Source organism: Sorex araneus, chromosome 7 (genome assembly GCF_027595985.1).
Source record: "Sorex araneus isolate mSorAra2 chromosome 7, mSorAra2.pri, whole genome shotgun sequence".
Lineage (NCBI taxonomy): Eukaryota > Metazoa > Chordata > Mammalia > Eulipotyphla > Soricidae > Sorex > Sorex araneus.
In genome coordinates, this window is record NC_073308.1 from 29,947,920 (window position 1) to 29,975,179 (window position 27,260).

The window sequence follows — 27,260 nt, forward strand, 5'->3', positions numbered from 1 at the left end:
TCATACAATATTTTTCCTTTCTACTTTAGACATTTTTGTTTTGCATTGAAAATCCTTTCAAGTACCTTTCATTTTGCTGAAGGTGGCAAATTTGTAACACTTTTGTTTGGAAACAAGTTGTTCCCATATTAAAAAATAATGGTGCAACCAACACTGCAGTACCTAGGACTGTAGTACCTAGTACCTATATTTGAGTTAATAATTTCATCTTCTGTGGAAAGAAGTGAGATTACTTCATCAGGTAGCAATTCTGTTTTAGTATTTAGAGGATGCTTCATACTTGTTTTCAAAATTACTGCACCAATTTACGTTTTCACTAGAAATATGCCAGGATTTCACCATCTTCATATGATTTAAACTTACCTTGTGGTTTGTAGTAAGAGTGGGCACTTGGTATGATTTTTATATTCCTAAATATATGTAGTTTTGAATTATGCCCCAGTATGTGATCTATCCTGGACATAGATATCTACTTACTCCAGTTGCATGTCTGCTAGAGAAAAACATATGAAATATTAACTCAGCTTTTTCAGGGTATTGGACCCCATATATGTCCATTAACCTCAGTTCTTTCAATTCCACACTTAAGATTCTTATATCTCTACTGATATTCTGTCCTCTTGATGTGTCTAATGGCAAGAACAAAGTGTTAAAATCACTCTTGGTTTGTTTCTGTCTGAGCTGCTTTATAGATTTGTGAACAGTTTTATCAAATTTGCTGTTTCTTCATTTGGTTCATGTGTGTTGATAAGAGTTAGTAGTTCTTGATCTTGTGTTCCTGGAACCAAATGGTAGTGTCTGCTAGATCTCTAATTGCATTATTTGTATAAAATACTATTTGTTTTGATTTAAGTGTGGTCTTCCAAGCTATTTTTTGTTGCACATTGGCTTGTTTAATTGATTTTCATCCTTTCACTCTGCACCTGCATTTATCCTGTAAATTTAGGTGTATTTTCTTTAAGCAACAAGTAATTTGATACAGTTATCTGATTTATACAGTCACCCTTTGATTTCCTTTTTTTTCAACTCACACATTATTTTTTTTATTTATAATTTATTTATTTTTAATTAGAGAATCACCGTGAGGGTACAGTTACAGATTTATACACTTTTGTGCTTATACTTCCCTCATACAAAGTTCGGGAACCCATCCCTTCACCAGTGCCCATTCTCCACCACCCGTAAACCCGGCATCCCTCCCACCCTCCCCAATCCCATCTCCCCCCCACCCCACCCTGCCACTGTGGCAGGGCATTCCCTTCTGTTCTCTCTCTCTAATTAGCTGTTGTGATCAACTCACACATTATTTAAATAATGTAGTTTACAAGCCTTTCACCATGATTTGTTGCAGACATTCAGTATTTCAACACCAATCCCAACACCAGTATTTCCTTCCCTCCATCATTGCCTCCATTTTTCCAACCACCGCTCAAGCCTGCCCCCCTGGCAGGCCCACAGTAACTTAGTTTGTATTGCTTATTTCCCATAAATGGCTGTCAGAATGATCAAATGTATTTCTCTAGAAGAAAATTACTGAAAATTGTATCCCACGATGTGAATATTAAGTCCTTGTAGCACTGTAACACTGTTTTCCCATTTTTCATTAATTTGCTTGCGGAGGCACTAGTAACATCTCCATTGTGAGACTTGTTGTTACTGTTTTTGAGTTTCGAATACACCACAGGTAGCTCGGCAGGCTCTGCCTTGTGGGCAGGACACTCTTGGTAGCTGGTAGCCTGCTGGGCTCTCTGAGAAAGACAGAGGAATCAAACCCGGGTCGGCCGAGTGCAAGGCAAAGTCCCTACCTGCTGTGCTATCGCTCCAGTCCATTAAGACCTTGAAGGATGGATTATTAAAATTCTGTTACAAGTAAGCTTCTGTGTTTATGTTTTTGTAAGTTGAGGTTGCTTGGTTTCTACATTACATCTCGTTCAATCTGGTGTGCTACTACTAAATCTCATTGAATCTGGTGTGGATTGTCAATGTTGTAGAGTCTGGAGCTGTCTACACCTCAAAATACAAAGTTTTTAAAAGCTCAGCGCAACTGATGTTAAATTTTTACTGCTGATTTTATATGGCAGTGGAGGTGGTTCAAGGGCTTAATTGCTGGGGCTTCTGAAAGTACAGGGAGATGGGTGAAGGTTGCCCATTCTGATTCTGAGACGGCAAGGAGCCTTCAGCCACAGGATCCCAGGAATCTGTTGTTTCCACTGGGTTACGTTCACTCTGCAGTCAGTAGTCCCAAGGTGATGGAGTCTGGCCAGAGTATGATGGGCAGCTTTGGGGTATGGAAGCAAGTGGCTGATGTGGCTTTGTTCAGGTGGGCACCCTCCTCCAAGAGTGTCCTCACTCTGAGAATGTCCTTTTGACTCAGCCAGGTATGGGTGCCTGAGAAATTTTTGCAGCTAGTCGATCTCTTTCAAGATTTATTTGTAACTCTCTGGAATAAGACCCATAAAGATGAGCTTACGTGGGGATGGGTATCGTTCATGAGCAAGACTCACTCTATGATGTTAAAGGGAGAGTTTCATTCATTATCATTCAGAGAAATTATTGATACAAATTAGTTTTTAAAATATCATATCATTTAAAATATCAGTTTTCTATGATGATTTTATTTTTGTCCTTAGATATTTGTGTTTTTGACAGGAGATACTTTAATATTCATTACAGAGCTGGATTAGATATAGCAAATGTCTTGCACTCCAGTTTGTCTGAGAATGTTTTTATCATCTTCAATTTGAATGATAGTTTTGCACAGTAGAGAGCCATAGGTTGAGATTGTTTTTTACCTGTGGTTTTTTTAATATATTATCCTATTGTCTTCTTATTTGTATGGTTTATTATGAAAGATCCATTGTGAGTTTGATTTTCTCTCCTTTGTATTTTAGATTTTGCTTCTCTCTTGACACTTTAAGTAATTTGAGATTTTTTTCTTTCCAGTTTTATTACAATATGTGTTGGTGTTCTTCTATTTGGAGCTGTTTCCTTTGGTATTATTTGGGCCTTCAAATCCTATGCATACATCTCCTGATTGGGGAAGTATTCAGCTTCAATCAGTCTCACTAACTTTACCTCTCTTTCCAGGAATCCTAGGACTCAAGGCTTCTTCTGCTGTTATGCATGAAATATTTTGCATTTTGTATTATGTTCGCATTTTATATTATGTTTATGTCAGACCCGAACACCTGAAGAATCTGCCGCCAGTACTCGTCAATACACTGGCTCGACTCTTCACATGCTACCTGTCTGAATGCAAGGTTCCATACCAGTGGAAAACCAGCTGGACCATTCTGTTGTACAAGACATCAGCAACTTTCGCTAATCTGCCTGTTATTCATCGTCTACAAGTTGTTCACTCGAGTTGTCCTGAATAGAATAGGCAGAACACTAGACAAAGGACAACCATGTGAGCAAGCCGGGTTCCAAGAAGGATTCAGCATGATTGAACATATCCACACAGTGACCAAACTCACTGAAGTTACACGAGAGTTCAAGATGCCGCTCTGTCTAACATTCATCGATTTAAAGAAGGCTTTCGATTCTGTTGAGACTGAAGCAGTCATCGAAGCCCTAGCTAAACAGGGCGTTCAAACTCAGTACATCAAGATCCTCCATGAGCTGTATTACAGATTAAACCACCAGGATCTCACCATTCTACAAGGAAGTGATCATTGACGTAAAGAGAGGGGTTCGTCAGGGTGATACTATTTCACTGAAACTCTTCAGTGCCACCCTCAAGATCATCATGTGATGATTGGAATGGGAAGGAGTGGGAGTGAAGATAGACAGTTGGCAACTACACCACCTCTTCTTCGCTGATGACATCGTTCTCATAACGCCAAACATTAGCCAAGCAGCACAAATGCTGGCTGACTTCGACATTGAGTGTGGAAAGGTCGGACTGCAGCTAAATCTCACAAAGACAATGTTCATGAAAAACAAATTAGCTCCTGACATTCCATTTGCTCTCAATGGAACGAACATCTCTGAATGCAGCAGCTATGTGAACCTGAGTCGAGAACTCAACATGAGGAATAACTTGGTGCCAGAATTATGCAGGAGGAAGAGAGCAGAGTGGCACACCTTCAAGATTGTCGAAGAAGATGAAGAACCTCCGGCTCTGGGCACATCTTTTCTAATCCACGATTCATCCTGCACTAACATATGCCTCAGAGACCTGGTCCTATGAAAATAAGATGAGAACGCTATTCGGGTATCCTAAAGAGGAATGGAAAGAGCTATGCTTGGAGTATTACATTTCACTCAAGTGAGAGAAGGAATCTGGAGTTCCGACCTCTGTAGACAATCAAGAATCAGGGATGCTATGTCCCACCATTGTCTTCGGGCTCGGAGGGTTTCTTCTGACAGATCGGCTGTAAATCTGAGGGGTGCTCCTTTGTATGTGATTTCCTTCCTTGACCTTGCTGCTTGCAGAATTGTGTCTCTATCCATGGTATCCGTCATTCTGACTATGATATGCCTTGGGGTCTTTTTATTCGGGTCTCTTTTTGCTGGTACTCTTCGGACTCCTTGTATCTGGATGCCTGCCTTCTCCAGCTCTGGGAATTTCTTAGCAATGATATCTTTGACTGTGTTTTTTTCATTGGGGTTACTTCCCTGCGGTTCTGGTACTCCAATGATTCTTATGTTGTTCCTCTTGAAGTCATCCCCCAGGGCTCTGATTCGCTCTATAGCCATTTTGAGGTCTTTGGCCATGATTTGTTGCTGTCTGTAAGCTTTCTGCAGCTCATCCTCAAGCTCGCTGATTCTGTCTTCGGCTGTAGTCATTCTGCTGTTGAGGGCATCTAGTGAGATTTTTATTTCATCTACCGATTCCTTTATTTGTGAGACTTCCGTTCGAAAGTTTGAAATTTCTGCTCTCATTTCTTCCTGTATTTTCTTGGTAGACCGTTCCAGCGCTTCATTCATCTCGTCCCTTAATTTATTGGATGTCTGTTCCATATTTGCTTGGAGTAGGTCGACTCTCCTCCAGATTTCCTCTCTGAATTGTTTATCTGAGAGGTCGTAGATGTGAGAAGCCCCTGTTGAGGTTTCTGGTATCTTTTCTTCCCCCTCTCTTCGCGGAGGGGATTTTCGCTGCTTCTTCATATTATCACGGGAGAATAGAGTTGGAACCTTGTAGTTATTTATTCCTCTTCCTTTTTGTGAGAAGAAGGGGCTCTGATTGTGCTAAACTTCCCTTATTCACTGATAGCTTTTATAGTGTCAGCCTAAGCTAATGGCTATTTCGCGTAAGTGTTTGAGATCGCAAAAGTGAATTTTCAAAGAAATACACAGTACTGATTGAGCTGAGGTAGCAAAGAATAACTGCGGCCCCGTTAGCGGCCGCCGCTCCGAAAGTAGGCCACGCCCACTTTGAGACCACGCCCACTAAGACACAGGCCACGCCCCCAGTGTCTTCCTGTTGAGAGGGGGGCGGAGGGCGTGGCCGAGGGATGGTCCTCGTACCTGAAGGACATGTGTAACTGGTAAATTTCACTTTACTTTCACTTTACTTTGATTACATTCAATATTTCAACAAAAAATTCACTATTATTGATTTGGAGTTTCTCCCCCCTGAAGTCGACCTGCTGAAAAGAAAGCATTTGGTAATTTGTTTTCCATTGCTGAGAATGAAGAGATATGAGGTCAGGAGGCTGCGTTAGCAGCCGCACAGTTTTGGATTTCTGTATTTTAGTGTTTTAGTAACTAAGTCCAGAGAAATATCTGCCAGAAATCACAACATTGTAAGCTTGTACCTCTCAGCTACTTTATATTCCACATATGAGTGCGATATTTCTGTGTCTGTCTCTTTCTTTCTGACTCATTTCACTCAGTGTGATACTTTCCATGTTGATCCACTTACATGCAAATTTCATGACTTCATGTTTTCTGACAGATATGTAGTATTCCATTGTGTAGATATACCAGAGTTTCTTTAGCCAATCATCTGTTTTTGGGCACTCTGGTTTTTTCCATATTGTGGCTATTGTAAATAGTGCTGCAATGAACATGGAAATGCAGATGTCATCTCTACTATACCTTTTTGCCTTTCCGGGATATATTCCCAGGAGTGGTATTGCTGGGTCAAATGAGAGCTCAATTTCTAACTTTTTGAGAATCGTCCATATTGTCTTCCAAATGGGCTGAACCAGTCGGCATTCCCACCAGCAGTGAAGGGAAGTCCCTTTCTCCCCACATCCATGCCAACACTGGTTGCTTTTGTTTTTTGGGCTGTGGGCCAGTCTCTGTGGTGTGAGATGATATCTCATTGTTGTTTTGATCTGCATCTCTCTGATGATTAGTGATGTTGAACATTTTCTCATGTGCCTCTCAGCCATTCGGATTTCTTCTTTGGGAAAGTTTGTGTTCATTTCATCACCCCATTTTTTGATCGGGTTGGCAGTTTTCTTCTTGGGGAGTTCAACTAGTGCATTGTATATCCTTGTTATCAACCCTTTATCAGATGGGTACTGCATAAATATCCTTTCCCATTCTGTAGATTGTTTTTGTATTTTGGTCACTGTTTCTTTTGAGGTGCAGAAGCTTCTTAGTTTGAGATAGTCCTATTTATTTATCTCTGTTTTAACTTGCTTTGCCAGTGGCATGTCTGCTTTGAAGATACTGTTGGCTTCAATGTCGTGGAGGATTTTGCCGACCTTGTCTTCAATGTACCTTAGGGATTCTGGTCTGATGTTGAGGTCTTTAATCCATTTTGATCTGATTTTTGTACATGATGATAGGTGGAGGTCTAAGCCCATTTTTTGCATGTAGCTCTCCAGTTTTGCCAGCACAATTTGTTAAACATGCTTTCTTTGCTCCACTTCACATTTCTTGCTCACTTATCAAAGATTAGATGATCATATATTTGGGGGTGTGTGTCAGAGTATTCAACCCTGTTCCATTGGTCTGCGGTTCTGCCTCTGTTCCAGTACCATGCTGTTTTAATTGTTACTGCTTTGTAGTAGAGTTGGAAGTTGGGGAGGTTGATTCCTCCCATTTTCTTTTTCCCAAGAATTGCTTTAGCTATTCGTGGGGGCTTATTGTTCCATATGAATTTCAGGAGTGTTTGCTCCATGTCTTTGAAGAATGTCAAGTTATCCCTATAGGGATCGCATTGAATTTTTACAATGCTTTGGGGAGAATTGCCATTTTGACAATATTGATTCTTCCAATCCATGAGCAGGAGATGTCTTCCATTTCCTCGTGCCCTCTTTTATTTCCTGAAGTAGTGTTTTATAGTTTTCATTATACAAGTCCTTTACCTCCTTTGTTAAGCTGATTCCGAGGTACTTGATTTTTTGAGGCGCAATTGTGAATGGAATTGCTTTTCTCATGTCACTTTCTTCTCTCTCATTTTTTGCATATAGGAAAGCCAAGGACTTTTGGGTATTGATTCTATAGCCTGCAACTTTACTATATGAGTACATTGTTTCTAGAAGTTTCTTGGTAGAGGTTTTAGGGTTCTCCAGGTATAGTATCATATCATCTGTCAATAGTGAGATCTTGATTTCTTCCTTTCCTACCTGAATGCCCTTAATATCTTTTTCTTGCCTAATCGCTATTACAAGTACTTCCAGTACTATATTGAACAGAAGTGGAGAGAGTGGGCATCCTTGTCTCGTCCTTGTTCTCAGAGGGAAGGCTCTTAGTCTTTCCCCATTGAGGACAATGCTTGCGATAGGCTTGTGATAAATGGCTTTGACTATATTGAGGAAGGTCCCTTCTATACCCATTTTGGCGAGTGTTTACATCATAAACGGGTGCTGGATCTTGTCAAATGCTTTCTCTGCATCTATTCATATGATTATTTGACTTTTATCCTTTATTTTGTTGATATGATGGATTATGTTGATTGATTTCCGAATGTTAAACCATCCTTGCATCCCCGGGATGAATCCCACTTGGTCATGGTGTATGATCTTTTTGATGAGTTGTTGAATTCTATTTGCTAATATTTTGTTGAGAATCTTCGCATCTGTGTTCATCAAGGATATTGGCCTGTAGTTTTCTTTCTTTGTGGTGTCTTTGTTTGCTTTTGGTAATAGGGATATATAAGCCTCATAGAAACTGTTTGTGAGGGTTTCTGTTTCTCCAATTTCCTGGAATAGCTTGAGAAGGACTGGCAATAGCTCCTCTTTAAATGTTTGGAAGAACTCACTAGTGAATCCGTCTGGACCTGGGCTTTTGTTTTTGGGAAGACTTTTGATTAACATTTCAATTTCCTTGATGTTAATTGGACTATTCACGTACTCCAGGTCTATTTGGTTAAGCCTTGGGAGATAATAGGAGTCGAGGAATTTATCCATTTATTCTAGGTTCTCTTGTTTTGTGGCATACAGATTTTCAAAGTAGTCTCTGAGGATCTTTTGAATTTCATTGGTTTCTGTTGTGATGTCCCCCTTTTCATTTCTGATTCGGCTTATAAGGGTTCTATGTCTCTCTTTCTTTTTGAGTCTTGCTAGTGGTTTATCAATCTTGTTTATTTTCTCAAAGAACCAGCTCTTGGTTTCATTGATCTTTTGGATTGTCTTTTGGGTTTCCATGTCGTGAATTACTGCGCTAAGTTTTATTATCTCTTTCCTTCTGCCTGGTTTGGGCTCCTTTTGTTGGTCCTTTTCTAAGGTCTTGAGCTGTGAAGTCAAGTTATTTATGTGGGTCTTTTCTTCTTTCCTGAGATATGCTTGTAGAGCTATAAATTTTACCCTTAATACGGCTTTAGCTGCATCCCACAGGTTCTGGTAGCTCGTGTCTTCATTCTCATTTTTTTCCAGGTACCTTTTGAGTTCTTCCTTGATTTCCTTTTTGACCCACTCATTGTTCAATATAAGCTATTTAATTTCCAGGTGTTTGATTTGGTTTTCTGCATCTGCTAATGATTAACTTTTATCTTCAGTGCATCATGGTCTGAAAAGATAGCTGGTACAATGTCTATCTTGTTGATTCTGTTGTGGTATGTTGTGTGGCCCAGCACATGGTCTATTCTGGGAAATGTTCCATGTGCACTGGAAAAGAATGTGTATTCCTTTTTTGGGGGATATAAAGCCCTGTATAGATCTATTAGCCCTCTCTCTTCTATTTCTTCCTTCAAAGCCAGTATTTCCTTGGTGAGTTTTAATCTTCTTGAACTGTCCAGAGGAGACAGTGCAGTGTTGAAGTCTCCAACTACTATTGTGTTGCTCACAATGTTCTTAAGGTCTCTTAGCAGCTGTTGTAGGTATTTAGCTGGTCCCTCATTGGGTGCATAGACGTTTAGGAGTTTGATTTCTTCCTGCTGTACATATCCCATGATTAATAAAAAGTGGCCTTCACTATCCCTTCTAATCTTTTTCAACCTGAAGTCTATGTTGTCTGATACTAGTAAAGCCACCCCAGCTTTCTTGAGGGAGTTGTTTGCTTGCAGGATTGTTTTCCATCCTTCGACTTTGAGTCTTTGTTTGTTCTGGCTATTCAGATGTGTTTCTTGCAGGCAGCAGAATGTTGGGTTCAGTCTTTGAATCCATTTTGCCAGTCTGTGTCTCTTAATTCGTGAATTAAGACCATTGACATTAAAGGAGATTATTGTTATCGGATTTTGTGCCATCTTTGTGTAAGGGTTTGTCGTGCTTGTAGGGGTTCTTCTTGTCTTACAATAGCCCCTTTAGTGCTTCTTTTAGGTTTGGTTTTGCGTCTATGAAGTTCCGGAGCTGTTGTTTATCCCCAAAGTAGTGTATGGTTCCTTCGAGTTTGAATGAGAGTTTGGCTGGATAAAGTATTCTTGGTGAAGCGTTGATTTCATTGAGTTTTTTCACTATATCCCACCATTGCCTTCGAGCTTGGAGGGTTTCCTCTGATCTGCTGTGAATCTAAGGGGTGCTCCTTTGAATTCGATTTCCTTCTTGGACCTTGCTGCTTGCAGTATTGTGTCTCTCTGAAGGATGTCCATCATTGTAACTATGATATGTCTTGGGGTTTTTCTGTTAGGATCTCTTTTAGCTGGCACCCTTCGGGCGCCTTGAATCTGGATGCCCACATTGTCCAGCTCTGGGAAGTTTTCCGCAATGATTTGTTTGACTGTGGTTTTTTCGTTGGGGTTGCTTCCCTGTCCTTCTTGTAGTCCAGTGATTCTCATGTTGTTCCTCTTGAAATCATCCCCCTAGGACTCTGATTCTGGCTAGAGCTATTTTGAGGTCTCTTGCCATGGTTTGTTGTTGCCTGTAGGCTTCTTGCAGCTCATCTTCAAGCATACTCATTCTGTCTTCCGCTGCAGTCATTCTATTTTTGAGGGCAGCCAGAGAGTTTTTGATTTCATGTTCCGAATCCTTCATTTCTTTTTGAAGGTTTTTTTTATTTCTGCTCTCATTTCTTCCAGTATTTTGTCGGCTGTCTGTTGTATTGTTTCTGCCAGGTCCTCCTTGAAGTTGTCAATCTTTGCATTGAGTTCATTGAACATGTTGAGGATTTCAACTCTGAATTCTTTATCAGAGAGCTGAAGTTTGTAGGAAATGCCAATTGCGGTTTCTGGACTCCTTTCATCGTCCTCTGCTTGCGGTGGGGATTTGCGGTGTTTCTTCATGTTGTTGTGGTGGTATGGAAGAGAGACCTTGAAAATCAGTATTCCTGTTTCCTCTTGTTGCGAAAAAGGATTGTGGATAAGCTCAGTCAATGGTGGTTGCCTTTTTATTTCCCACTTGTAGAAGCTTTTTGCACTTCTGTGATGCTAGCTTGTGCTTTGTCTTCACTGACAATCTTCTATCTGAATTCTACTGCTGTTAGTGGATACTGTCTTCTTGATCTCTTTCCATTCCATCAATGTATTCTCTAATATTTTGCATCCATTTTTCTTTGAGTTTATTGAGTTTCTCTTTCAGAACTTCTCTCAATTTCTCTATTGTCATGAAAATTGCTCATCCTCAAATAGTGTCAAAATCTGTGTGTGCATCAAAAATTGTAATTGCTTGAGTTTACCTCTGGACATATGTCCCATATGCCTTAGGAGCTAATTTTCTTGTTCTTTATTTTGTGGTTGGTAACTATGGAGCTGCTAGAAAAGATGCAAGTCCAGGCAGGTGATGTTGGTCTAGAATTCAAGGGTGAAATTGACAAATGATGCTGGATCAGAGGGAGTAGGACTACTGTGGTGCAGAAAAGAGGCAATAGGAGTGGGTCTCACAATGGAAATGGAAGAAGTTTTAAGGTGGACTAATTCTACCATGTATCCCTGTGGTGTTCCAGCAGGTTGATAAGGTGTGAGGACGGGGACAATAGATGTTGCATGGCTGCATAAGCAGCCGCACAGTTTTGATGTGAAGTGGGGGAGACCACACCGAGCTGAAGCTCTCCCAGCTCCTCTGGCGGGCCTACACCATGTAGACCCGTAGATCAAATACATTTTTAATGTTTTTTGTTTTCAAATCAATTCTCTTCTTTTTTCTTTTAATATAACAGATTAGTTTGAAAATTAGTAATTTCCTGTGATGAAGAAATTTTCAAAAATACTATTCAACATTAAGTATTTGTTGCAATAACTAAATATACTCATATCATTCCCAAAATTATGAACCAAGATAAAAATAAGGACTCTTGCTGTTCCATCGTCTCAAAAATCTGGAAAGATAAACAAGCTCTTACCAAGAGTTCACTAGTCCAATATGCTTCAAAAAGTAAAATTACAATGACAGCAGTGGACACTGAAATCTTTGGATATTGCATGAGCAAAAATATCTATAGCTTTTACAAAGGCATTTGAAAACCAGGAACAAAGTTAAGACAATATTGTAATCTAGTACCTAGAAAATATTCATCGAAAGGACATACACCAAAAGTGTAACTAGAATGTAAATTGACAGAAAAAAAATTAAAAGCTAAACAGCGATACTCAAAATGATGAGTGAAGTTTCATGTTTGGTCCAACAAATAGCAAAGCTACCAAGTGGCAGTGCAAATTTAGATTTGTAGGTGAAGGTGTTTGAACATCAGACATAGAAGAAAATAAATCCTTGTGAATTTATTGAAAAGAGAAATCCACCAAGTTATTAAAAACAGGAATATTAAAATATTTTAGGGAGGATTGGTCTACACCCAGGTATAGGATCATTCCTGGAGAGAATGGGGATCCCCATGGGGGCCTGGGGATTTAATCTGGGTCACTGCATACAAGGCATTGCCCTGCCAGCTATACTTTCCCCACTTTTAAGAAAAATATTTTGACTAATTACAAATATTTCTATTAACTTGGAAAACCTGATGGTGTTAATAAGTATGAATAAAGGATATTTAGTCAAATATTTTTCTGAATTGAGTATGCAATTTTGGAAATTGAAAGATTTGTAAGGTGTCATTACACATATTCTCATATAGTTTTGAATGAGATAAACTTAGTATGATAGAAGAAAGAAAAATGAATGAGCAATAGTGGAGCCCAAATTTTTCTAGGTATAGACGTCCAAAAATCCCCTTGTTTGAAGAGATCTCCAGATTATGAGCTTCAAAGAAATAGCTGAGATATTTTTTACAAGAACCTAGACACAGGATTATAGATTATAAAGAAATCTTTGACTTCTGCTGCTCTTCAAACGAATATCAGGCTAATAATTTGTTAACCAGGTACATTTTGTTAATTTAAATATTTCTCTCTAGGCAGTAGAAGCAGATTAATTATTGTATCTCCAGGGAAGTTTTGAATTTCAAATCTTGTAATTGATGAAAATATTTCATTTTTATCTTGGCCCAAATACGTTCCTATGTTTGTTACTCTCGAAATACATATCCTCCTCTGATAAATCAGCATCCACTGGTAAACTGTGCTGAAAATATTTTGGTCTTAAAACTGTTATTTTTGGCCCACACCCAGAAGGACTCAGGGACGATTTCCGGGTACTGTGCACTAGCAGTTGCTCTGAAAGTGCTCTGGGACCATGTGGTGCCAAGGAGTGAACCTGGGCCTTCCCCATGAACTGGGCCTTCCCAGCAAGAACTCCAGCACTTTGATGTATCCCCCTACCTTTTGTAATGTAACAATCCTTAAACATTGTTGTACTCACAGATGCATATAGATTTGTTTAAAATTTCTTGAGCAATATTAAGTGTCTATAAATGAGTCTGTAATAGATATAAAATTATAAAAGTTTGAAGATTATTAAATATGATCACAAAAGGTATAAGAGCAAGAAATTCCAAAACCATGACATATTATACATAGAGCATATTCTCATGTATTCATTAGGATACTTTCTTATTGAGTTTTGCATTTCTTGAATTATCTTTGTAACCCTTTAACCTGATTTTTATCAAGAAATTTAATTTTATTATTTTTAGATAAACCAATACAAGTCTGCCCACCTCCACCTCAGATTCCAATAGTCAAATTATGACGACCACAGTCAATTACTGGGATGGAGAAAAAATTTCAATTCTCTGCCTAGAAAATTATCTAATGCAGGAATCAGAGGAAATGGAGTGCAAAAATGGAAGCTGGCAGTCAGTACCACGCTGTGTAGGTCAGTATTCTATAGTTATAACAATTATTTCAAAACTGTTGTTTTGTTTAAATAAAAGCAGTGAAAATTTTATGTTAAGTTACTTTCTCCTGGGAAATAGTAAATTACCAATACAAGTAAACCGATTAATTAAAAATTTTCTACTTGTCCTGAGGAACAAATGGGAAAAAATGGAAGTTGCTATGTGAAAGCAGCTACAAGTTTTACTTACAACTATTTTCCTACTCATAAAAACATTGGACAAGTGGGTTGGGGCACATTGAAACATATATGTAATATCTAAGCATGCAGGCTTCATTTCTTTTTTGGGGGGGAACTTGCAATTTAATTTGTCCACGTTTTTCTCATATAAAATGCCAGTGCTGTATTGATTTCTTTCAATCTAACATTTTAATCAATACCAAATTTATATAAAACATTTTCTTTTTTATCTCTGTTATTCCTCTAGAAAAACTTCCATGTTCTCAGCTGTAAAAATATTACAAAGACACACGTGCGCAGGAGGGGTGATGTGGTGTTGTGTCATGTTGTTCGAGGGCTCTCGGGGCAATTCTCTCTCGAGCGTGCAGCTCCTGTTCTGTGCTCTCGAGCCACTCTGTATGGACTAGATAGGGATGACTCCTCCTTGTGCTCTGCTTCTGTGTGTGCTACTGTGCTCTCTTCTGTCTGTCTCTCTATCTATGTCTCTGTCTCTGTAGTCTCTCCTCTGGTCTCTCTGACCTCTTTCTGTCTCTGCTTCTGTGTCTTCTCTCTGATTCTCTCTTGCCTCTGTCTCTTCTCTGTGTCTTCTCTGCTGTTTCTACTCCTGTGCCTTCTCCCCACTTCTGTGTCTTCTCCTTGCTTCTGTCTTGCCTCTGTCCTCCCCTTGCTGTGTCTTCTTCTGTCTGTGTCCTGCTATCACTTTCTGTGTCCTGCTGCCTCTTCTTCTGTCTCTGCTGTCTCCTCTTCTGTCTCTGCTGTCCCCTCTTCTGTCTCTGCCGTCCCCTCTTCTGTTTCTGCTTCTCCTCTTCTATCTCTGTTGTCTCCCATCTCTTCCCCCAGTCTTAGTTTATATAGCAATCACATAGGGTGGTGACAGAAAGGTGGGTTGACATTAACAAATCAACAAAGAGGGGTAAAATCACTCCTCCAGGAGATTAACAAAAATCTCATCTAAGGAGATTACTCCAGATTACTAGGAGTTCTGCTCAAGGGTGGGGTCCAAACAAGGGTGTGTCAGGGTGTGTCCCTTTCTTCCTTCCTCAGCTAGTAATCCACTTAAATAGCTGTAGTAAATCTACTTCAAATATTCTAGCAATGTCATTCTCTATGAGCACAGAAAGAGATATATCAAACTTAAAGTTTGGTTCTTTCTGAGGACATCTCACTATATTTTCTAGACTCCAGTCCTCAGGTCAGGTTAGTCTTCCTAACCCCAGCAGGGTCCTAGTCTCGTCATTACTTTTGGATCATGACAGCATTTGTCTATGACCATGCTCTCAACCTGAGTTGAGTTGAGTATTGTGGCATTTTGGCCTGGCCCATTTTGATGCCAGGGTAGCTCACAGCTTGCCCTGGGTCCATTCCACTCTCATTGGGACCCTGCTTTTGGGGTGCTGGGACCTAAGGGCAACTGAGTTGCGAAAGCAGATACCCAAGAGTAAATATTATTGGAGTCAACCAGCTCCCAAGTTACAAAGCATAATATTAACTGTCTTCCTGTGTCCATAAAGAAAGGACATTGCTTTAAGGTAAACTAAGTTCCCTGCGGCAAGGTTAAAAGGACAAACCCCATATTATCCTACACTCAGCCACCTCAGATTGAACATGGAAGCACTACATTAGCTAGGTCTTCACTAGGGCCCAAAGTTTACCCACATGGCACGATACTGAATTATTCTTGTCAAGCTGACTTTAGGATATTTGAAGAAGACAACAAGATAACATGCTCCATGGGACAGTGTAGTTCTCCACCTCGATGAGTAGATGAGCATAGAACAAGAACATTTTTTTCAGTAAAATTTGTAAAAAGAACCAATTTCCATCAAAATGATATGTGAGAACTATTCAGGTTTATAAATTTATACTCTGGTATGCATGAGTTATGCACTCTAACAAACAATTTTGGTATGCTCAAATCAATCTACCATTGGCAATAATATAAGTTCATTATAAATATCACTTGTAAAAATGGAACATTTTTTCTGTTATAACTCAGTGTAGAATGAAATTAAGCTTACTATTCATATACTGTGCCTCTAAAAGCACATAAGTACTATATGGGAACTATGCAGTGTTTCCTAGAATGTAGTGTTTACTTTCCAGTCAGATTTTTTATTTTCTTCCACGTTGTCCCAATTTTTTACAATGTAAGATACATTTCTTAAGATAGTTAATTTCAATAGTGTTTTCTTTTACTGTTATTAGTGGCTAGGAAATAAATGATAGTTTCTCATATATATACATTCTAACATATATTCTCCTATGCATATACATATATAGATATATGTATGTACATTCTTAGCTTCAAATTCTTTTTTTTTGCTTTTTGGGTCGCACCCAGCAATTCTCAGGGGTTACTCCTGGCGTTGCACTCAGAAATTACTCCTGGCAGTGCTTGGGGGACCATATGGGATGCCGGGGATCGAACCTGGGTCGGCCGCGTGCAAGACAAACACCCTACCCGCTGTGCTATCGCTCCGGCCCCCAGCTTCAAATTCTTGCTCAGATTAGCAGCTAGATACAAGCTAGAAGGCTGACTTCAGATCTGTATGTGCACCTTCTATGTTATATTAGCTGCTGAGTTGTGATTTAGTTTCAAATAAAATTTGGGTCTTGAGCAAAAGCACAGAGCATAAGGCGCTTGCTGTGCAAGCTGCCGACCTGGGTGCAATCCCCAGTAGCACATCCAGTGCCCCCAGTTCGTCAGGAGTGTTTCCTGACTACAAAGCCAGGAGAAAGCCTTGCACGTTGCCACATGTGGCCCCCAAACCAAATACTAATTAAATAAAAAGAAAATTAAATTGTCAAGTGTTAAAACTGCATATTACATTTCATTAGCAGTTAATAAAATCAACAAATTTCAATGTTAGTAAATTATAGAGTCATTCTTTCCTCTCTTTCATAGGACTTCCTTGTGGTCCTCCACCACAGATTTCCCATGGTATCCTTCAGTCCTCGAGGGAGATGGTTACCAATACGGAGAAGAAGTTATGTACAGCTGCTCTGAAGGTTATGGAATGGATGGATCTGCAATTGCAACATGTTTAGGAGGAAAATGGTCCAGTCCACCAGAATCCATAGGTATAGTGTACTATATTCTTCTAAGGCTAACAGATATTTTTAATTCAGAACATAGATACTATAAATATTAATCTAAGCAGTAATTCTAAAATTTATAAAACTATCACTGGAAAGTTCTTGAAATTGGTAGAAGTATTTTCCCCAGGAATAAAAATTGACGACATGAGCTAAATTATGACATTTTCACATCACTTTGGTTACGGTTTCAACATCCTCCCTCTCCAATACACATTTTACTTTACAGTGAGGTACACAGTTACAAAGGTGTTCGCAATTGGCTTTCAGTCATACACTGGTCCAACACTCATCCCTCTACCAGTGTACATTTCCCATCACCAAGGTCCCCAGTTTTCCTCTCCTGTTCCTCCACCCACATTGTGTCTATGGCAAGCAAATTTCCTCTCTCTCTCTCTCGCTTTCTCTTTCTCTCTTTCTCTCCTTCTTTCTCTTTCTGTCTTTCTTTATCACTCTCTCTCCAATCCTCTTTCTGATATATCTGTACTTCTAATGTACATTTGCCATTAGATGTTTCCTATTTGTTAAATAACTCATCAACTTTATTAGTATGCAACTTTCTATGATTTCTTTATTAAGAAATGTTTTACAAAACATTTAACATTCAACTTAGCAGATTTTCACAGACAGTATACACATACACACACATATAAAACACACATGTTTTGGCACCGACCTATGTGGGCAGAAAGGAATTTGAATATTAGAAGTATGACGTCAAGCCACACTGTAAAATAACACGCAACCCAGAGATTATTCTTGCAGCGATTTATTCAGAGACCTCATCATTGGAAATGGGAAAGAGGAGAAACGAGGAGGACAAACGAGGAGGAACCCACTAGCTAGGCAGCTTCCCTCCTTATATACCTCTCGCTGCTTGTTTACGCCCAAGTGTCTGCAGCTGATAGGCTAGTTACACCTTGTGGGCATGACAGGACATCCTGTTTTCTTATTAGGAGTTATTTTCGAAGCATGGTGAAATTAACAAGAAACAGGTGTTGTTTACGAAGCACGGTCCTGTGGATGCTCTCCACACCACACATGTATTCATATACATTTATCACCATATCAATATCACCATATCCATGTTCTACTTTGGATAAATGTAAAACAAATCATTTGATGCAGTTAAGTCAGTATGTTGGTATTTTTCTAATTATAATAAAAATTATAATTATGGACTGTAGCGATAGCACAGCAGTTAGGGCGATTGCCTTGCATGCAGCCAACCCAAGTTTGATTCTTCTGTCCTTCTTGGAGAATCCGGAAAGCTATTGAGAGTATCCCGCCAGCATGGCAGACCCAGGCAAGCTACCCATGGCAAATTCGATGTGCAAAAGTAGTAAGAACAAGTCTCACAGTGGAGAAGTTACTGGTGCCCGCTCAAACAAATTGATAAACAATGGGAAAATGGTGCTACAGTGCTACTAATAAAAATTATATTAGACTTTAAAAAATTATATTATATTTTGACATATATGTTTTGATATGCTTCTATTATTCTAGAATTTAACTAAAGGACATTATGGGTATTTTCTTGACAGATTTTTAAAATAAGTATATATATACTTTATATTCTTTTTTTTTTTGAAACAGATTGCATAAGCTTACCCAAATTCCATAACGCCATGCTTGTAGGTTCAGTGAAGAACTCCTATAAGTCAGGAGAGAAGGTGACTTTTAAATATTCAGATAATTACCAACTAGATGGACCCAGTTATGCACAGTGTGTTAACAGCAAATGGAGAGGAGGGCCAATACGCCGAGGTAATTCAGTAAGAAATGTGACCCTCAGAAAAAAATTAACTTCCAAAGAAATCTTTGTGCATTCTATCTGTAGTCTTGTCTATCTTACATAGCCATTGAATCTTCCCGAGCAATTACTCTTACTCATTGGAGTAGTCTGAACCATTTGTAAAGGAAAAGTTGTAAAAGGGTGTTTTCATAAGCAATGCATCCATTCTGTTATTTTTCCAAGTACACTGTTTGAATCCTCTCGTCATCCTTTTCCCTCAAGTTTGTCTTCTAAATTGTGTTCGTTGCTGTTGTCCCTAAGGAATGTGCTTTAAATTATGGTTCACTAAAAGACTGATTACAAACCAAATTCTCATGTCAATGAATTCATTATAATATTTATTATAATATATTTATTTAAAATTTATATAGTTAATAACATGAATTTGATTAGACCAAAGGGGAACAAATAGAAATTCTTATTATTCACTTTTCTTAAAGAGTCTATTAACTGTCTGTGAAGGATAGAAGACAAAAATTGAAATAGGGTCTGTGTCCCTGTGACACATAACAAGTTTGCATGCAGGAGGGGCAGATCTGTGGCCAGGACTGTATCTTGGACAGCAAACTAGGAGTAGTCCCTGGGTGTGACACCAATTTCAAGATATTAAAGGAAAAGAAAAAGATTTGAACCACAAAATTGATTTCATTAGCTATGTTACTCCCCAGTCCCCAGAAGTTTGGATTTTAAAATATGATTCAAATTCCATTTGTTGATTTCTTACTTAGCCATTGGACTGGAGGTTCTCTTTGTTTCTTGTGGTCGGCCATCCATGGTTGAACATGCTATCATACAAAATGAGATGGTGAGGTATCCATCTGGTGCGCAGTTGCATTATGAATGTGAAAAACCTTTTAAGCTCTACGAAGACACAGCAGAAGTGCAGTGTTTAGATGGCAAATGGACAACACCTCCTCAGTGTAAAGGTAGCGTATCTGACTTCCCTTTGCTATTATACCTATGTTATTATTTATTTGTCCTGAATAAAATATGCTAAGGTAACATATTAAAACATATATGTACTGGAGCGATTGCACAGTGGGTGGGGAATTTGCCTTGCACATGGCTGACCTGGGTTCGATTCCTACATCCCTCTCGGAGAGCCCGGCAAGCTACTGACAGTATCCCACCTACACAGCAGAGCCTCACAAGTTCCCCATGGTGTATTTGATATGCCCAAAACAGTAACAATAATTCTCCTAATGGAGACATTACTGTTGTTCGCCTGAGCAAATCGATGAACGAGACAACAGTACTACAGTGCTACAGACATGCAAGCATATATGGGAAATCCTATGACATATTTTAACAAAATGAGTATGCTGAAAATCAAATTATTTTTATGAATGGTTGATTTTTATGAAATATTTTATCTGAGTCATAGAAAATTAGTCCTGGACTTAAGGTCTCAGGCTCTTATTTCCTGAGTTAAATTCAAAGGTATTAAAATTGCATAAGTGTGGGGCAGGGGACAGAGAGTGGTAGGGTCCCCGCCTTGCATATGGCTCACTCAGATTTGCAATCTGGAACCCCTAGGGTCACCAAACCTTGCATGCTCAACACTTCACTTGGAGGCATAGACTAGGCAAATAGTCATCCTAGAAGGTATAATGAAGTGGGACTTCTCCAGTACATGAATTACATTTAAAGACATACTGTCTTGCGTAGCTCATGGAGGAAATTAATAGATCTATAGAGAAGTCTGACATCTCGGTCATGGGGCACTCCTGAATTGCATGTCCAGAAAATCAGGAGAGCCATCGAAGAAATTAGGACATGGGCTACTTCTAGCTTTTCAAGATAACTTTTACTGGTACATACATGTCCCCAAGCCCTTTCTTAGAATCCACTTATGTTTTAAGTATGAAGAATTTCTTGAAGATAGAACACAGATACATCTTGTCTTTGTGTCCTCCTTGCCAGTTCTAGCCCATTTTCTATCATACTAGACTTTTATCAGTAATTATTGCTAATTAGATGCTGGATTCCTCATTATCAGGTGAGTTTCTTGCTATTTCTTTTGTTTTTTCTTTCCTTTTTATTATCTTCCCTGTGGGTTTCTTGGAGCACTTCTTTCTGGCTACTTGTTCAGGCTGAGGGGCCTCAGCCATGTCTGTGGCACAGAATTATGTTAAAGGCACATATCTAAACCACAGAGCCAGCCACGCTGTCAGCAGGAGATCCAAGCCACAGTAACCAAACTTTAAAATGTGTCTGTCCAGGATACAGAATGGTGGGAGGGAATGTGGGGAAACTGGGAGAAGAAAGGTGACACTGGTGGTGGGATTCATGTTAGAACACTGTATTCCTGACACTGTACACTGAATTATTTGTAAATAAGTGTGTCTTAATTAAAAATCATGAATCACGAATCACGACATCCCTTTGATTGTCGATTTCTCAAGCAGGCTCAGTAACCTCTCCACTCTTCCTATCCCTCAGATTTTATTTTATTTATTTATTTATTAATTAATTTATTTATTATTAGTTTATTTTTAATTAGAGAGTCATCGTGAGGGTACAGTTACAGATCCATACATCATTGTGCTCATGTTTCCCCCATACAAAGTTCGATAACCCATCCCTTCACCAGTGCCCATTCTCCACCACCAGTAAACCCAATATCCCTCCCCCCCTCCCCAGTCCCGTCTCCCCCCACCCCACCCTGCCACTATGGCAGGGAATTCCCTTTTGTTCTCTCTCTCTGATTAGGTGTTGTGGGTTGCAATAAAGGTGTTGAGTGGCCATTGTGTTCAATCTCTAGTCTGTATTCGGCCCGCATCACCCTTCCCCCACATGACCTCCAACCACATTTTACTTGGTGGTCCCTTCCCTGAGTTACCCAGAATGAGAGACCAGCCTCCAAGCCATGGAAACAATCTCCTGGTACTTATTTCTACTATTCTTGGGCGTTAGTCTTATAGTCTATTATTCTATATTCCACAGATGAGTGCAATCTTTCTATGTCTGTCTCTCTCTTTCTGACTCATTTCACTTAGCATGATACTTTCCATGTTGATCCACTTATATGCAAACGTCATGACCTCATTTTTTCTAACAGCTGCATAGTATTCCATTGTATAGATGTACCAGAGTTTCTTCAACCAGTCATCTGTTCTAGGGCACTCGGGTTTTTTCCAGATTCTGGCTATTGTAAACAGTGCTGCGGTGAACATATAAGTGCATATGTCACTTCGACTATACTTTTTGGCTTTTCTTCTATCCCTCAGATTTTAGAAGCCTCTCTCTGTGCGGCCCTCCCAAGGATGTCGCACTGGAGGCACTTTCAGGGCCAGGGGAATGAGATCCTGCTTGTTTCTGGCTTTAGCATATTAATACACCATGGGAAGCTTGCAAGGCTGTCCCATGTGGGCAGGAAACTCACAGAAGTTTGCTAGTTTCTCCCACAGGGTGAAGTAGACCTCTCCACATGACCACCGGAACCTAGCCACAGGTATGCTCGAGGCCCCTCTCCACACATTTGGACAGGCCTCATGCATAAAGGTACAATTAAAAATACATTGGAATAAATCAACAGCAGTAAAATCTTAGAGATCCCATGCAAACTTCAGTGTAATTTTTCATGAAAACCAGATACTTCATTTTATTCTGTGAAATAGGATTATCTCTTAAATGTGCCAATCCTTGAGTAATGTATGAAATATTCACCTTCAAAGGCTTAGATTGATGATCACCATTCATTGACAGTTTAAGTAGGATGGTTTAGGTCCTTCCCCATGTCTTGGTCTCATTCTTTTACCTACGTGTGGTGTGACTCAACCTGTTTATCCCATATCTCCCAGTGTCCAAAGACCAGGTCCTGTCCCCCATCATATTTGGTCTAGAGCCTGGCTTCTGGGTTTGAGCTCAGTGACTGAAGCCTGACACCCATGTCTCCTTGCTAGTGACAGCAGCTCTGTCTCCTTTCACTGGGGTCTTGCATCTCCTCAGCTCTTTGACCCATGAGTTTGCTTTCTCTTGGGCCCTGTGCCACTTTCCTGCCATCCACCCAGGCACAGAGGAGGGGTCAAAGAGGCTGGTACCAGCCATAAACCCTCTGATGTCACATTGTTTTCCACTCCCCCAACCATTTTCATTTTTTATTTCTCTGGGTACCTCTTCAGTTGCTAAAATTTAAAAGACCAATTAAAGTTTAAGAAGAAGATTTCACCACATAATCACGAGATGGTGTGGTGCCCTTCACCTTTCCTCCACTTCCACTGTAACAGATGTCTTTTGTTCTGCACAATTGGTTTATGAAAAATCTATTTTTTTTCTGCCTTTTAGGCCATACCTGGCAGACTGGGGCGACCATATAGCATGCTGGGGATTGAACCTGGGTCAGCTGTGTGCAAAGCAAACACCCTGCCCTCTATACTATCACTCCAGTCCCATGAAAAAATACTTGTAATATTAGAGTCCCTAAAGCAAACATTCGCTAATGCTCTATCTGCTTTTATGCAGGCTGAAAGGAAATGGTTATAAGCATGACAATTTATAAATCGAAAGTTTTCATTGAATCTTTTGATCATGTAACATTATGACTATATTGTGTACGTTACAGTTTGACCCATTTATTTTTTATCCTAAACATTTGTTCTTTCTCTCCCAGTAAATGTAATGGATATTACCATGAAATCAATATGTTTCAATAAACCAAATATTTTTTTCAGACGCTGTAGGAAAGTGTGGTCCCCCTCCACCGATAGCAAATGGAGATACCATTTCACAGCAACAGAAGGAATATGCTCCAGAATCAAGAGTTGAGTACCAGTGCCAATCCCTTTATAGACTCGAAGGACACAGGACTACAGTATGCTAAAATGGGCAGTGGTCAGAACCACCCAAATGCATAGGTAAGTATTTTAATATGCCTGGGGCTTGAGCAATAATACAGTGGGTAGGGCATTTGCCTTTTACAAGGCCAATTTGGGTACCATTCCCAGTATCCCGTATGGTCTCCTGAGAACTGATAGGAGAAATTCCTGAGTGCAAAGCCAGTAGCAACCCCTGTGTATTGCCAGGTATGACCCAAAACAGGAAAAAAGAAAGTATTATATTTTAATTATTTATTTTTTAAAAATTATTTTAATATGCCGAAGGAGTCAAGGAAAATGATAGGATCTAAATGACAGTTTGATGTTTAGAAAAAAAGTTCACAGATTAACAAATCTTCCTGAATACATGACTACAAAATATGAATATAAAAGGAAATAAAGTTCGAATACTCCTTGTTTGAAGCACAACAGTGAAACTCTCTTTAACATAGGCTCTTAATATGATAAATGACATCAGGAATCTTTCACTATAACTCTTAATTTTCACACTTTAAAAATTTTAAATTCACATGATGGGTTGTCAATATTTTGGTTTGTCAAAAGTTTGGTATTAAATTTTTGGATGAGTGTAGGAAACTCTGCTTGAAAGTCTGACATTTGTGAGTAGTATTTTTATACTATTTAAAGTCTATAATTTTTCCTTTACAGAACCCTGTGTAATATCAGAAGACATCTTGACTGAACATAATATAGCGTTCCGATGGGTGGATAAAAAGAAACTTTATCTTGAGTCAGGGGACTATGTTGAATTTGATTGTAAACGGGGATATCATAGAGTGTCACCACCTGAATCATTTCGAACACCCTGTAGTGATGTAAAACTAGCATTTCCCACTTGTGCTTTAAATTAATATTTAAAGAAATATTAATTTAAATATAAATTGGAATATTTTAAATTAATATTTATATTGCAATCAGAAACTTAAAATATATACATTTGTTTTGAATATTCATTGATAATCCATTACTCTCAACTCATTTTTAATGTTTAAACTTTATTCATAGTTAGCAAGCTAGGTACACATTATGTGGTTGATGCAGTTTTAATCTAAGAGACCCATGAATTACATTTTAAACGTAACACATTAAAAGTTTCTAACAAATAATGTTGTGTATCCTATTTGTAAAATGTCTATATTTTGAAATTTGACTTAGACTCTTCTGCCTACTTCCTCCTTTCATTCTAATATTGTACCACCTCTTTCTAGAACTTCCAGGGATTTCTGAGAGTCTATTTTTTAAGTACATTTAAAATATTTTTTTTACATTTTTTAAAATTTTTTATTAGTGAATCACCGTGAGGGTACAGTTACAGATTTACTTATTTTTGTGCTCATGTTTCCCTCATACAAAGTTCGAGAACCCATCCCTTCACCAGTGCTCATTCTCCACCACCAGTAAACCCAGCATCCCTCCCACTCTCCCCAATCCCATCTCCCCCCCCTGCACCCCACCCCCCACCCTGCCACTGTGGCAGGGTATTCCCTTTTGTTCTCTCTCTCTCTAATTAGGTGTTGTGGTTTGCAATAAAGGTGTTGAGTGGCCTCCGACCATATTATACTTTGTGATCCCTTCTCTGAGTTGCCCTCTCCCCAGAATATGAGGCCAGCCTCCAAGCCATGGAGTCAACCTCCTGGTACTTATTTCTACTATTCTTGGGTATTAGACTCCTAGTCTATTATTCTATATTCCACAGATGAGTGCAATCTTTCTATGTCTGTCTCTCTATTTCTGACTCATTTCACTTAGCATGATACTTGCCATGTTGATCCACTTATATGCAAAATTCGTGACCTCCTTTTTTCTAACAGCTGCATAGTATTCCATTGTATAGATGTACCAGAGTTTCTTCAACCAGTCATCTGTTCTAGGGCTCTCGGGTTTTTTCCAGATTCTGGCTATTGTAAACAGTGCGTTGAACATATACAAGCAGATGCCATTTCAACTATACTTTTTTGCTTCTCGGGGATATATTCCCAGTAGTGGTATTGCTGGGTCAAATGAGAACTCAATTTCTAATTTTTTGACAGTCATACATATTGCTTCCAAAAGGGCTGAAGCAGTCGGCATTCCCACCAGCAGTGTACAAGGGTCCCTTTCTCCCCACATCCTCTCCAACAGTGGTTGCTTTTGTTCTTTTGGATGTGTGCCAGTCTCTGTGGTGTGAGGTAGAATCTCATGGTTGTTTGGATATGCATCTCCCTGATGATTAGTGATGTAGAACACTTATTCATGTGCTTTTTGGCCATTCATATCTCTTCCTTGAGAAACTTTCTGTTCAATTCTTTGCCCAATTTTATGATGGGGTTGGATGTTTTCTTCTTGAAGAGTTCAACCAGTGCCTGATCCAGATATTTCAGGAATTCCAAGACATTGCCTGATCTGCTAGACTCTTCATCACCTTGTGAATCCTGAGCACTGTTAGATGTGGGCCCAGAGAGCTGGATTACTTAGCAGAATGTGACTCTGGGGCCAAGGAGTACTGGCAGGGTAGCCCAGGTGATTTCCAGCAATGCATGACCTCAAGTGAACTGCTAGCAAGGTTGCAAAGTAAGTGCAGAAGTCGCTTTGGAGACTGAGCAAAATTTGGTAGCACCACTATGTCTGTCCCGCAAGGAAAGTGGAAGGCAAAGGAGGGGGTTACATTGTAGAAAATATGTCAATTATTTCAAAAAGGCTAGAAATGCACTCCATGGTGAACTTCTGTATTAAATTATAATGACACACCTGAAACTTATACAAAGTTTATGCAGTGCTACTTCCATTTGTGAAGAATTGGGACCCCTGGGTATGTGTTTGGGGAGGGGTGCATGTTCTGTCCATGTGACTGTTCTTACTTCACGAATCACGAATCACAAAATCCTGTTGATCGTCGATTTCTCGAGTGGGCTTAGTAGCCTCTCCATTCATCCTATCCCTGAGATTTTAGAAGCATCTCTCCACTGGTCCTCCCAACGATGCCACACTGGAGGCTCTTTCAGGGTCAGAGGAATGAGATCCTGCTTGTTACTGGCATTAGCATATGAATACACCATGGGAAGCTTGCGAGGCTGTCCCATGTGTATCATGTGGGCAGGAAACTCTCAGTAGCTTGCTAGTTTCTCCCAGAGGGAGAGGTAGGTTTTAAGATATCACAGGGCCACTTTGTGGCCACGCTCTTCTGGGAGCTTGCTTTTAAGTCTCTAGATGTTGGCTGTTGATGGATTTACACACACCTGGGTTACTCTGCTGGTACCTTCATGCATTTGACTCATCCAAACGTGTGGAGTGGTGCCTTGAGCATGGCATTGGCTAGGTTCTGTTGATCTTCAGCCACCGGGAGCTCTGCTCAGGGCTGGAGGAAACCTGGAGACTATCCTCTCTGAGGGGCCCCAGGGAAGACAGCCAGTCATGCGGGCAATAGACCCTCTGCATCGTTCTCTTCTGGGAGCTTGCTTTTAAGCATGTTTTGTCCATGTGACTGTTCTTATTTACAGGAACTTACTCCTGGATCCATGCTAATGGATCACCGTGGTGATACCCAGGGAGCATGCGCTGTGCTGGGAACTGAACCTGAGTCAGCTGCATGAAAGGGAAGCACAGGAGCCTCTGAAATATCTCTCTAGCTCTCAGCAAACACTGGAGATTTGGGGTCACACCTGGTGGTGTTGTGGGCTTATTTTTGGCTATATGATTATCGTTCATTATTAACCACGCTTGGAAGACCTCTTGGAGTGGTTGGGATCGGATCCAGCTCAGAGCCATGTAAGACAAACACCATGTGGTTTGTACTCTCTCTCCAGCCACAGTTAAAATATAAATTTAAAGAATTTTCTGAAAACATCCATTTTGTGCATTCATCAGTTTTAA

General features: G+C 39.6%; 1 pseudogene; it reads left to right on the forward strand.

Annotated features, from left to right (window-relative positions):
- Positions 1-26,980, forward strand: part of LOC101538899 (complement factor H-like) — a 40,643-nt pseudogene extending 13,663 nt beyond the window's left edge.
- The last annotated feature ends 280 nt before the right edge of the window (positions 26,981-27,260 follow it).